The sequence below is a fragment of the Chaetura pelagica genome, unplaced genomic scaffold (genome assembly GCF_000747805.2).
Source record: "Chaetura pelagica isolate M959 unplaced genomic scaffold, ChaPel_1.0 scaffold174, whole genome shotgun sequence".
In the NCBI taxonomy this organism is placed as follows: Eukaryota; Metazoa; Chordata; class Aves; order Apodiformes; family Apodidae; genus Chaetura; species Chaetura pelagica.
Genome location: NW_009953722.1, coordinates 1,078,008 through 1,091,429, shown reverse-complemented (window position 1 = coordinate 1,091,429; position 13,422 = coordinate 1,078,008). Strand labels below are relative to the sequence as shown.

At 35.4% G+C, this 13,422-nt stretch overlaps 1 pseudogene; it reads right to left on the bottom strand.

Annotated features, from left to right (window-relative positions):
• The window catches only part of LOC104391276, a 37,891-nt pseudogene that overhangs the window by 15,625 nt on the left and 8,844 nt on the right, over window positions 1-13,422 (bottom strand).

Genomic DNA, 13,422 nt, shown 5'->3' with positions numbered 1-13,422 from the left:
AACTTCTTTATTTTAATTTTTTTTTCATATTTTTTCCTGCAACTTCATTCTCAAAACATCCATTTTGCCACTTTCTACTTGACCTACTCATTAGAGAAGCCCATATTTAGCAAAAAGGAAGAAATCAGTTTCTTAGGATTAATAAATATGACAAATATATATTGTTGCATAACGAAATCAGAGTCTTGAATAAACATTGTAAAAAATGCCATCTTGATTAAGTTCATTATTTCAAAGGGCATTTACATTGCAGCTTGGGGATGAACGAGTTCAAATAAAAATTGAGGAACCTTGACAAGGTCATACAGAACACAGGAACTTACAAACCCAGCTTTTACCAGTAACTCTCTGGCTCTTTATTTTCCAGACAAACAGATGGAATTAAGTTTTAGATTAAAGTCATTTTAGCACTATTACTTTCAGTGGAATTATAATGATCGTCACCATGGGGAATGTCACATGACTGAAGACTCCATGTATTCCCATTCTCTGCACTTGTTCCTCTTCTAGTTAGTGGATCTTTAACCTATGAAGTCCTTTGTTGAAGGATAAATACGTGGTATTAATGAATAAGCTTTGCATCAGAGAGATATTACATGATTTGTTTATGTAAATAATAAAAGAAGTGAACACTCCAAGGGCAAACAGTAAGTGATGTTTGCTTGGAGCTAATAAGACTAATGTGAAATGCTATTTAAAAAAATAATGCCATGTGACTTTTAGCTACACTAATAAAAAAGGTCAATGTATCATTTAAATAGAAAGAAGGAACAAATAGCAACTGATTTTAGTGTTTATGAATAGGAATTATATTTTTGCTGTTACACCTAGGAACAAAATAATAAATAATTGTCTGTTACCATTTGAGAATGGTCAGGTATCTGATGGACGTGTGTGTATGTTCAGAGAATTTTTCCATAATAGTAAGTTATGAAAGGACAGAGAAAATAAATGTATTTTCACATCAAAAGTTAATTCTTTGATTTCTTACAGAAATGCAGATGCCAGCAAAGTGAGAATTCATTAATCCACTGACAAACAAATGTAGTCTTGAGGAAAAAAGCTTGATTTTTTGAAATGTGCCAAACAATGTTGCTTGTCTTCCTCAGCAGAGACTTCAGGAGAGATTTACCTCTTCAGTTTTCTTCTCATTTCCTTTACAGTCTTGTCTTCTGCTGTACCTTTGAATAGATATTTATTATGCCCTTTCTATATTCATCATTGTATTCAGTTATATAGAGTGTATAGAATCAGAATAATTTAATATTTTTTTTAATTTTTTTTTAAGATTAAACTTCTTTATTTTAATTTTTTTTTCATATTTTTTCCTGCAACTTCATTCTCAAAACATCCATTTTGCCACTTTCTACTTGACCTACTCATTAGAGAAGCCCATATTTAGCAAAAAGGAAGAAATCAGTTTCTTAGGATTAATAAATATGACAAATATATATTGTTGCATAACGAAATCAGAGTCTTGAATAAACATTGTAAAAAATGCCATCTTGATTAAGTTCATTATTTCAAAGGGCATTTACATTGCAGCTTGGGGATGAACGAGTTCAAATAAAAATTGAGGAACCTTGACAAGGTCATACAGAACACAGGAACTTACAAACCCAGCTTTTACCAGTAACTCTCTGGCTCTTTATTTTCCAGACAAACAGATGGAATTAAGTTTTAGATTAAAGTCATTTTAGCACTATTACTTTCAGTGGAATTATAATGATCGTCACCATGGGGAATGTCACATGACTGAAGACTCCATGTATTCCCATTCTCTGCACTTGTTCCTCTTCTAGTTAGTGGATCTTTAACCTATGAAGTCCTTTGTTGAAAGATAAATACGTGGTATTAATGAATAAGCTTTGCATCAGAGAGATATTACATGATTTGTTTATGTAAATAATAAAAGAAGTGAACACTCCAAGGGCAAACAGTAAGTGATGTTTGCTTGGAGCTAATAAGACTAATGTGAAATGCTATTTAAAAAAATAATGCCATGTGACTTTTAGCTACACTAATAAAAAAGGTCAATGTATCATTTAAATAGAAAGAAGGAACAAATAGCAACTGATTTTAGTGTTTATGAATAGGAATTATATTTTTGCTGTTACACCTAGGAACAAAATAATAAATAATTGTCTGTTACCATTTGAGAATGGTCAGGTATCTGATGGACGTGTGTGTATGTTCAGAGAATTTTTCCATAATAGTAAGTTATGAAAGGACAGAGAAAATAAATGTATTTTCACATCAAAAGTTAATTCTTTGATTTCTTACAGAAATGCAGATGCCAGCAAAGTGAGAATTCATTAATCCACTGACAAACAAATGTAGTCTTGAGGAAAAAAGCTTGATTTTTTGAAATGTGCCAAACAATGTTGCTTGTCTTCCTCAGCAGAGACTTCAGGAGAGATTTACCTCTTCAGTTTTCTTCTCATTTCCTTTACAGTCTTGTCTTCTGCTGTACCTTTGAATAGATATTTATTATGCCCTTTCTATATTCATCATTGTATTCAGTTATATAGAGTGTATAGAATCAGAATAATTTAATATTTTTTTTAATTTTTTTTTATTATTATTATTTTTTTTTAGGCTTTGATGCAAGACTTAACTTCATTCTAGTTTGATGCATTAATTGTCTAGTCCAGGAGCAGAAACACTGTTTTCCAGTTTAGGTGACCAGTCATACACCAGAGTTATTACCAGAAAAAGTATTTTGATATTTGTAATAACATACAGAGATACATACTCTTATACCATTCCAGGGGCTCAGAAAAGATCTCATTTTATGCACCTCACTTATTCTGTAGCTTTGGCACCCATTTGTCTAAGGAAGCTCATCCATCCCCTTGCACTAGCTCAGATACAATGATCAGTAAGGTTAGTAAATGTGTACAAGATAAATCTATCAGTTTGTTTCATGTTCACATGTAAGGGAATAGTGGCTATACAAAATCTGCATCTTTCTCCGACTTGCAAAATATTTTGATTCCCAGGGAAAAGCACACACACCCAGAGACATCCCTCACTTTGTCTATAAGATCTTTCCAAACACTAGCATCTGGATTAGCTGTTTGTAGGACTGTAAAACAGTAGCATCAGAGACAATGGCAGCATGTTTCTCTGCTCTAAGAAATTATTTGACTAAGACCACAGAATCCTCATGGTTGGAAAGGACCTTAAGATCAGAGTCTAAACATTGAGGATAAATGCTTTGAAAAAGAGAAGTGTTGTTAAGTTAATTATTAACTTTGCAAATTTTCTTTCTTCAGTTTCAACGATGCAGTCTTACTCCTTTATGCCATTTAAGGACGTAAATCTGTTGCAGCTTAAATCAGGTCAGAGAGTCACAGCCACTTTGCCTCAAGGAAACACTACAACAGAGGCAGCATTCTGAAAAACCTTATTCATTGTTCATAATGAAGGAACATAGCTATTTAGTAAGATCAACACTGCCATCTTTTCATGTTTTCACAGAATCATCAGAGTTGGACCTCTAGAAATCTAGTCCAACTTTCCCACAGGATCACCCAGAGCACATTACTCCGGACTGCATCCAGGTGGGTTTTGAATATCTCCAGAGAAAGGGACTCCACAAGCTCCCTGAGCAGCCTGTTCCAGTGCTGTGTCACCCTCACAATAAAGTTTTTCTTCATGTTCAGATCGTGTGTTCCAGCTTGTGCCCATTACCCCTTGTCAGTAATCATCAGTCTCTCCTGAAAATAATCTGGCTCCATCCTCCTTACATCCACCCTTTAGATACTTACAGACATTTATAAGGTTTCCTCTCAGCCTTCTCTTCTCCACGATAAATAGCCCCAGCTCTCTCAGCCTTTCCTCGTGAGATGCTCCGATCCCCATATAATCTTTGCTGCCCTCTGCTGGACTCTTTCCAGTAGTTTCCTGTTCTTGAACGAGAGAGCCCAGAACTGGACAGTGTTCCAGATCTGGTCTCACTAAGACACAGGAGAGTGGGAGGATGGCCTCCCTTGACCTACTGGCCACACTCTTCCCAATGCATGCCAGAATACCACTGACCTTCTTGATTACAAGGGCACATTGCTGGCTCATGCTAAAACGCTGTCCGCTAGGACTCTGAGATCCTTCTCCTCATGGCTGTTTTTCAGCGGGTCAGCCCCTAACCTTTACTGATGCATGGCATTGTTCCTTTCCAGGTGCAGGACCTTACATTTGCCCTTGTTGAACCTCATTATATTCCTCTGTGTTCAACTCTGCAGCCTGTCCAGGTTTTGGGTCAGGTTTTGTCAAGTTACATGTCCTATGACCAACACCAGGCTGTTTATAAGTGTGACAGCTTGGTGGTTTTTGCACTACCTTGAATAGGTAGGACTTGCCAATCTTTCTGTTGAGCACCTCTGGTATTATTGTACCCAGCTATAAATATTGAGCCCTACTCAAGAGTTATCACCTCCATAGCACAGACAGCATAGGATAGAAAGGATGTTTGCACTACAGATGCTCTGAAATGGAACAGCTAAGGTAGGGACTGACACCTCTTTTCCTGGAAGATGCTACCACAAAGCAAAATTGAATGTAATGCTACACCCTGGCTTCAGAAAATGAAGGAACATCCATCATGTCCTTAGAGCTTGTAATGCAGTGGAACAAACACTCTCAGATGGCTTAAATGTCTAATTTATCTACTTTGGGATTTGTAGTGTACTGCTGCAAGGCAGTGGTGTTGGTGTTCGTTATGAAAAAGAGTGAAAAGATCACAAGGGCTTGTTAAAACATGTGCCTTCAGATGTAGAAAACAGTTGTGTATCATCAGACAGACCTCCAGTCAGGGAACAGAACATACTACAGATCCCATCTTTTAATGGCATTTTGGTATTTAAAAGCTCTTGTAGGATATTCTTAGAAAAGAGCAATTCTCCTAACCATTTTTAGTGTGAAACAAAAGGATGTTCACATGAAAACATACTGCTTCACTTTAAGATGAATACAAGGACACACAGGTGTTGTAATTGCTGATACATATGGCAGCTTCCCACAGAATCCTTCTTTACTGTTACCTGCAAAGGTTACCTAGCAACCAAGTGACATGTACAGCACAACACCACCCTGAAGGCCAAGATACACGTGTATCATAACACAATATGGCACAGCAAAGACTTGCATCTTCTCAAATAAACTGTTTTTTGAATCATTAATATTTCAGGCTTCAAGTATGGATCACTACCATGTTAAGTAAAATGTCTTGACCATTAGTTGCTGCACTTGTCATTCTCCAAATAAATGTTTCAAATGTTCAGATGGCAAATAATACTCTGCATCTCAGTGTCCTCAAGTAACTGTTAAGCATACTCTAGCTGTACTCTACCAATGAGAGTACACACTAATAAACTGAAAACTGAAGCATGGGCAGTTTTCCTCTATGGAAAGTCTTCAACTGAAAAAAAAAAAATATCTAAAATTGGAAATACTGCAGTTACATATTTTTATTTTCCCTGTTGACTTCATCATTAACAAAGGCTATGGTGCAGACAGTATTAGTTTCTTAACTAGCGATAGTGGTTACCTCTCTATTCAATCTAAATGTTCAGGGTTCTCATATGTGGAAGCAATGCCAGTTCTCAGTTTTTCTCCCAATTATTATTATTTTTTTTTCTTAATAGAAGAAACACATATTTGCATTTTATTTGGCTAAAGATTTTTCTGCATTTTGAGAATAATAAAATGTGTCCGATTTTATCTTCATGAGAACTATAACTCAAATCATGGACATCTTAATTAGCAGTAATTTGTCTAACCAAAATAAGTCCTGACTGAGCTGAGTTTACCTTTTAAGCTAATAAACCTCTTTGTATATTTGCCAAAACTGTGGCAGGAAAACTTAAAAATTACTTTTAATTATATATGCAGTGAACAAGAGTTACTCATATTTCTTTTCCACTGCAAAGAAACATTATTTTTTTAAAGCACATTAAATAAACTTATTTATACAGAGATTAAGACATGTTGCAAAATTAACAACAATCAACTCATCTGTCTGTTTTCTGTCTTCAAGATAATAACCAGTCACCTTTAAAATGGGATTTGTGAAGAGATATCTGTCTTCTATTTCTTACTAAATAGAAGTAGAAGCTTATGATCAACTAAAACATTCTCCTGAAAGGATCAGCTGAGATACGTAGTGTTTTAAAAATTGTCTCCTAACATCTGATACTTCTGCTAAGTTAACAATTTCCTGTTTGCATTAATGGGGTCGTTATGATGTTCATTTTTGGAAGATTTCTCTAGTGGGCTTCTCCAAACTTTTGTATTTTTAATCATGTTACTATTTTAATTTAAATTTATTTTAGATTTACAATTTATTTTGCTTTAACAACTGAAAGGAAATTAATGTTAATATTTTCCTAAAAGATTTTAGCTATGTGTTTGATTCTTCTTTAGTTCAAATAATATTCTTCCTTGCTTATAAGTATTGGAGTATTAATAGTACAATTTTTCTTGCTTTTCTAAAGATTGCTACTTTTCTAGACAGCTGTAACAATTTAACAACATAAACAGGGCTGAATTGAAAGCCGTCTCTGAAATCCTTCTTTCCTAAAATTGTTAAAATACCTAATAAAACAAAAAAACCCCAACACCTCATTTTTTTAAAAAGTAGTTATACAAGGCCTCTTATGCTCTCATTGCTGATCATTTCTATTTGTGTTCAGCAGAACATAATGGCCTTCTCAACTTATCATTTGTTATGACTTTAAATCTCTCTGTGATATGAATGCATATACATACAGAAAGGATGTATTTAGCTTTGTTGGTCTATTTAGCTAATAAAATTGTTACCTTTTCCTTATCCCCCAGCCAATTTATTGTATTAATTATTGTTGGTTTTTTGTGTTCCGGTTCTAAATTTTTATTTTTATTTTTTCAGATAAATGGTCAAACTTAAAAATCAATTATTCATAGAGCGTAAGTCCAGACAGATTATATTTACTTCATTTCCCTTTTCTAAAAAGTCACATATCTAAAAAGATATCAAATTAATCTGGCACCAACTACCTGTGATAAATGTGTGTTGTATTTCATCCCATTTTCAAAGTTCTTCCATTTCTGTGATTATATTTTCATTTAAAAGTTTGTCCAGAGTTTTCAATACCATTGATTCATATGAAAATGAGTCTACACTTTTTCAGATTGCTGTTTTCTTTCTTCTTAAAGGTGGACATTGTATTTTCCCAACTCAGTTAAATTATACCACCTTCGCTGGTTTCCTAAAGATAAATTGGCAATTTCATATTGTTACAGCTTGTTACAGCTTACAATGATAGACAGTATTAGTTCTTTGAGATTTCTATGGATCTTTTGCTACCTTTGTTTTCATTTGTTTGTTTTGATGGCTTTTTTTAAAACATAAACTTCCTTTTTGATGTTTTAATTACTTCACAGGTTTGTAATGAAGACCTTATATGATATCTTATTTAATAATTCTGGCTAAAAACATTAGGAGTAGGCTAATTAAATGTGTTAATAGAGTAAATATGTGAGATATTGTCATTATTTTAAAATAATCAGATGACATACTCTGAGACTTGTTATGAGAAAAACAGAATGGAACAGAAAAGAACAGAATAGAATAGAATATTTTTCACTTGGAAGAGACCTACAGTGATCACTGAGTCCAACTGAGGTTCACCTGTCAGTCAGTTCAGGGCTGGACAAAGTTAAAACATATTATTAAGGGCATTGTCTAAATGCATCTTAAACACTGACAGACTTGGGGGAATTCTGGTGGATTGCCAGTGAATATTTGCAGTGCTAGGCCTGTCACCTATGGAGAGTAATTTCAGCAACTGCAAGCTCATCAGAAGGAAACAACTGAGCACAAGGACAGGGGTTTAAAAAAGAATTGAGGATGAAAGGGACTAACTAGTGCACTAAGGCTATGGATAGGTAAATGTGACTCAAGGTCTTATTTAAACAGATAAGAAACAATAATATTGTGCAAGAAAAGTTATGATACTCAGTTTGATATACTGTGTATGATGCTACTTATCATGAAAGATTAACTCAGTTTGGAGCAGCTAAAAGAGAGACTAATTTATTTAGTCTGGAAAACTACTAGTAATGATTTTTGACCATGAATCTAGCATGGATGTTTTCTACAAAATGGATGGGAGGAAGCAAGTAATCCAGAGCATGTGATGGTAGAAAGACAAATGGAGTGTACAGGGGATAAATTTATTATTTATTTATTTTCATAAAATCATAATAAAGTTAATAACTTTCAGAGTGATATCCTGAAGCAATTTTTCCCTAAGAAATTTGAAGACAAGTATCTGATCAAACTAGAATTACATATCTGACCAAATGTAGACTAATACCAATATCAATGTAAGAACAAATAATCTTACAAAACTTCTGAACTAGCTACACATTTTAACATAGGATCTAGGTCATCGCAAAGCAGATTTACTAAGTCAGAAGAAAGTGTGTGGAAGTGAGGAAATAAATGAAATCCCATCAATTATAATGGGAATGTAAAGGACCTACCAACTCCCTAAATGAAGTCTGTGATAGGTGACAGTACTTGGTTATTTATTTGCAAAACTCCTACACTTGGGTCAGCACAACCCCAGGCACAAATACAGGCTGGGGGGAGAGTAGCTGGAAAGCAGTCCTGAGGAAAAGGACTTGGGGATGGTAGTTAGATGAGAAGCTTGACATGAGCTGCTAGTGTGTGCTGGAGCCCAGAAAGCCAAACACGTCCTGAGCTGCATCAAAAGAAGTTTCGCCAGCAGGCCACTACTCTACTCTTCTGAGACCCCACCTGGAATACTCTGTACAGCTCTGGAGTCAGGTCCTGGTTTGAGCCAGCATGAAACCACTTTTCCTTTTGATTTTTTTTTTTTTCTTTTTTCTTTTTTTTTTTTTCCCTTCAGTAAGCTTTCTTTTAACTAGTAGCAAAGTATTCCAGCTTGGGCTGATAACAGCTGGAATGCTTTTCTAAATGCTGGGTCTTCAAGGTCACACTTTTACTCTGTCAGCTCAGACACTACAGGGAGATCAATGACTCCCTCATAGGAGGCTGAATTAGACAGACAGCAAAATTGGCCAAAGGTATTCCATTCCATATATGGAATGATCAGAGGAAGATCAGAGATCAAAGAAGACAACTTCCTTCCTGCTTCTTCTTCCCTTCTCTTCCATCCATGACCGGCATCTGGGGAGGGCTCCATCCACCCATCACTGTTGACCCCCAGGTTCCAGCTCTCCTGATCCTCATCACTCTGTGCTTTCTCTGGCAGCTCTGGGACTTTTTGGGACTGTTTGCAGGTCAGGAGATGCTGTGGGAGTTGCTGGGGGTAGGGAGAGTCAAGAGGCTTGTATGTAATTACATATCAGTATCATTAGTGTTTAAATAAAGCTGTGTAGTTTAGTTTTCAATCCGGCCAAGTCTCTCTCTTTTTCTCTCTCTCCTTCCCTTCCTGGGTGGGAGGGGGAGGGGATTGAGAACATTGTTGCTGAACTTGAGTCAAATGGTGACAAGCCCTCAGTACAGGAAAGACATAGAGTTGTTGGAGAGGGTCTAGAGAAGGGCCACGAAGACAATCGAAGGCCTGGAGCACCTCTGCTATGAAGACAGGCTGAAGGAGTTGGGACTGTTCAGTCTGGAGAAGAGAAGGTTCCAGGGAGACCTTATAGCACCTTCCAGTACTTGAAAGGGGTTACAGGAAAGCTTTGTCAGTTTAAAGTATTGATTTTGCATTATGATTAATTTACTAGAAAAATTTAAACTATGTTAATTTCAATATAACTTTTTTGTAAGGCCTGCATGTGTGTTTTAATATCTTCCTCTGCAATTTATGTAATATAACTTGTAGAATTATATATAATTAGATAGATTACTTTTTTATTCTTTTTAAGTAGAAGTTACGTTCTTGACCTAAAGGAATAAAATGTGTATGTATTTTTATTAAATATTGAAGACAACTACTTAGTAAGGAAAGTTCTTACGTCTGACAGGTAGTACAATATGTTGCCTTCCTGAAAAAAAACACAACATGCAAGAGCAGTTCAAAATGATCTAATTGTACAGACACTTTTCCTATCTTTTAAACTAGAGCTCCTAAACTAGTAAGCCTGTTTTTAATCTGGGTCCATTATAAAGGATGTATCATGAAAATCAGGTTTAAAATGGCATCATTTTGACAAAAAGGCCACTTTTTAAAATCAAGTCTTCCAAGTCCTTGTTTACCATTGAGATGATCACTTGAAAGGATCAGTTTTCATCCTATTACTTTGTGCTCCACTCCAGTTTCATAAAACTACAGTGGCTAACAAAGGAAATGAAACATTTCTCCAAAAGAAAGAAAAAAACAAACAAACAAAAAAAAACACAAAAAAACCCACCCCACAACACTGGCCAAAATTTCATATGAACATCATCCAGAGAATGAAAAACAGGTAGGCATCTATCTTCTCACTGGAGCTAAAAAGGGAGATGGCCAAAAAAAACTTCCAAAATCTGGATCTCGCTGCCCAGGGAGTCTCTCAGTTCATGTTGATCATTTAGAAAACAGTTACAGTATAGATTAAAGCCTTATATGCTAGAAAATTTCTGAACTGCAACTACTCTCATAGGGCTTTAGTTATAACCTGAAAAAAATGTACAGCAAAGTTATTCACTATGGTCATTTATTCTTTATACACATTGAATTATAACTTCCAATAATGGTAGTTGTGCAACTCTGATTCATTTACAGTAAGTGCAGTAAATCAATGAGGATCATTTGAAAATATCACTGTATGTATGATTAGAAAGGACAGACATTCACTTCATTTAAATTTTGGCCTCCAGGTCTACAATTCTGAAGTCAATTCTGCAAAAATGGGGTAGGAGAAAAGGTAACTGAAAATCTACATTTAGCACACTTAGCTACAATCTGCTGAGATACATATCTCAACTTAATTTTAGCTGAAGAAATGTTAAATGCTGCTAGTTTAGTAGATATTGCTTAAAAGTTAAAGGGTCAAATAATCATGCTCTCTCTATCACAGAAAGGAAAACTGGTTAGAGGGCTAGAAGGAAGCATGAAGGTCTTTAGGAAGTCAGAGTAACTAATGAAAGGTGAGTCTGGTCCATGTTATGAAACATTGTCTCCATTTAACCCTAGAAACATCCAAAGATGTGTGTATACCAGAAATCTTTTTGACAGGTCCTCGGTCTTGCATACTGATCTCAAAAGAGACAAATTAGTTGGTTTTTTAATAATGCAAGTATAGGCCAAAATGAATCAGAGCATGAGAAAAGAGAAGTAAGACAGGTGGAAAGGTAAGACACACAAAAGCAAAGGCGAATGAAAACACAAAAATTGAGGGGAATATTTTGGTACATATACTTTAAACTGTATCTGTTGAAAAAAAACCCAACAAAACAAACAAAACTAAACAAATAAACAAAAAGCCAACCAAACAAAAAAAACCAAAAAATAACTGAACAAACAACAAACAAAACCAAACAAAACACAAACTTTATTACATTAATTCTCAAAATTGGAACCAGAGAAGGCATACAAAAAAACATTACACTTAAATGCATTTCATTTAAAGATATAAAATTGGAGACGGGCAACTAAGAGGGCAAAGTCCCAATCTAAGCATTTCATAAAATATAAATTTCCATGGTTCAGGAATGTTTTCTGAGATGTATATTCTTACCATACTCTGGTGTCATCCACATTTTATCAGTTCTTTGGGGTAATATACATGACCAGTATGCTGAATGATTAAGGGAAACCACATCAGTAACCACACTTTCCCACAATGTACTGATTTTTAAGCAAGCTGGGGTAATTTACTCTGTTGCCTTTCCATTCTACACTGCACCAGGTGGAAGCAGGTATCTTCTTTTGCTGTCTTTGCAAAGGGAATGAACTAATATGAAATACTAGCCAAAAAAAGGAAAGTGGTGTTCTACAGCTGTCTGAACAGAAACTGAGTGTATCTAGATGCAATAAAATCCTTACTTGACAACTGGCTCCATTTTCAAGTTAAATAAATTCTGAACAACATATTTACTGACACTAGAAATATGATTACTACTATGGTAGAAATTCTGCTTCAGTTTTATACATTTTAATATCAAATAAATAGCTCTGCAATGAGAGCCAGAAGCAAGAAAATCTAAAATAAGTCACTTGTATGGATTTTTTAAGTATTAGGCTCCATTGGTATGAGAGTTTCTACAGCAGTCATGACTAAGTGAATGGTATAGTTCAAAATCTGAAGCTGCTGTGAACTAATTTCCAATAAAAGTATAGGGAAATAAATTGTGGTAAATAGGGGAAGAGATTAGAAATAACTGTTAGAAGGCAAGCTAAGAGGCTAAAATGCCTTTACAAAGAGGTCAATGTTTGATGCATCTTTTGCTGCTGGGCAAAGTATTGTACTTCATAAAAATACTTTGATCTGATAGGTTTTAGCTTACTTGCATTTATCCTTCAGATCTCAACAAGAATTAAACCATATAATTAAGCAAGAGCTCCCTTGTTTCAATCCCACGTAAAGGAAGAAACTGCTTGAAAACAGAAGATCCAATTATGTCAATAACATCTGAAGGTTTGAGTTGAGGAAAGCTGCCAAATATATTTAGTTGGAAGTAAGAAATTTTCTTAACGAGCTAGTTTACTTCATAGTAATCGACAGTGCACACCTTGTTCACTTACAATGTAAAGGCCCTGATAACACATCTGCATGGGCTTGTCTATGCGTTGATTTTTAGTGACCTTATGATTGTTGGAAATATTAGACTTAAGCATAGAATAAGTTTTCAGATCTAGGTCTCATCTAAATCCTTTGGAAGTGACCAAAACCACTCTCATGACTTAAGTAAGATCAGGATCAGACCTTTTGGCATAAAGTTTAAAATCCTCACCTTAAAGCAATTTATGAATAGACCTATAAAAGATGGTTTAGCAAGGAGGACAGTACTTTTGTGAAAACTTGATGAGAAGGAATATTATAGGCATTATGTATGATCATGTTCTATAGGTGATAGAGAAGTGCTGAATTCAAGGAGTGATTTAACAGTGGGAAATTCTTGAAAGAACTAGATTTCCCTAAGTTGCCATTATAAATTACTAGGCTCTTAACTAGTGTAGCTACTAGTATTGCCTGCATATTGTTCCAGATAGCTTTACAAGGGTTGTCTAAAAGTCTCTTATGGGGGTCCTGGTAGCCAGGAGGATGACCATGAGCCAGCAATGTGCCCTTGTGGCCAAGAAGGCCAATGGCATCCTGGGGTGCATTAGAAAGGGTGTGGTTAGTAGGTCAAGAGAGGTTCTCCTCCCCCTCTATTCTGCATGGGTGAGGCCACATCTGGAGTATTGTGTCCAGTTCTGGGCCCCTCAGTTCAAAAAGGACAGGGAACTGCTCAAAAGAGTCCAG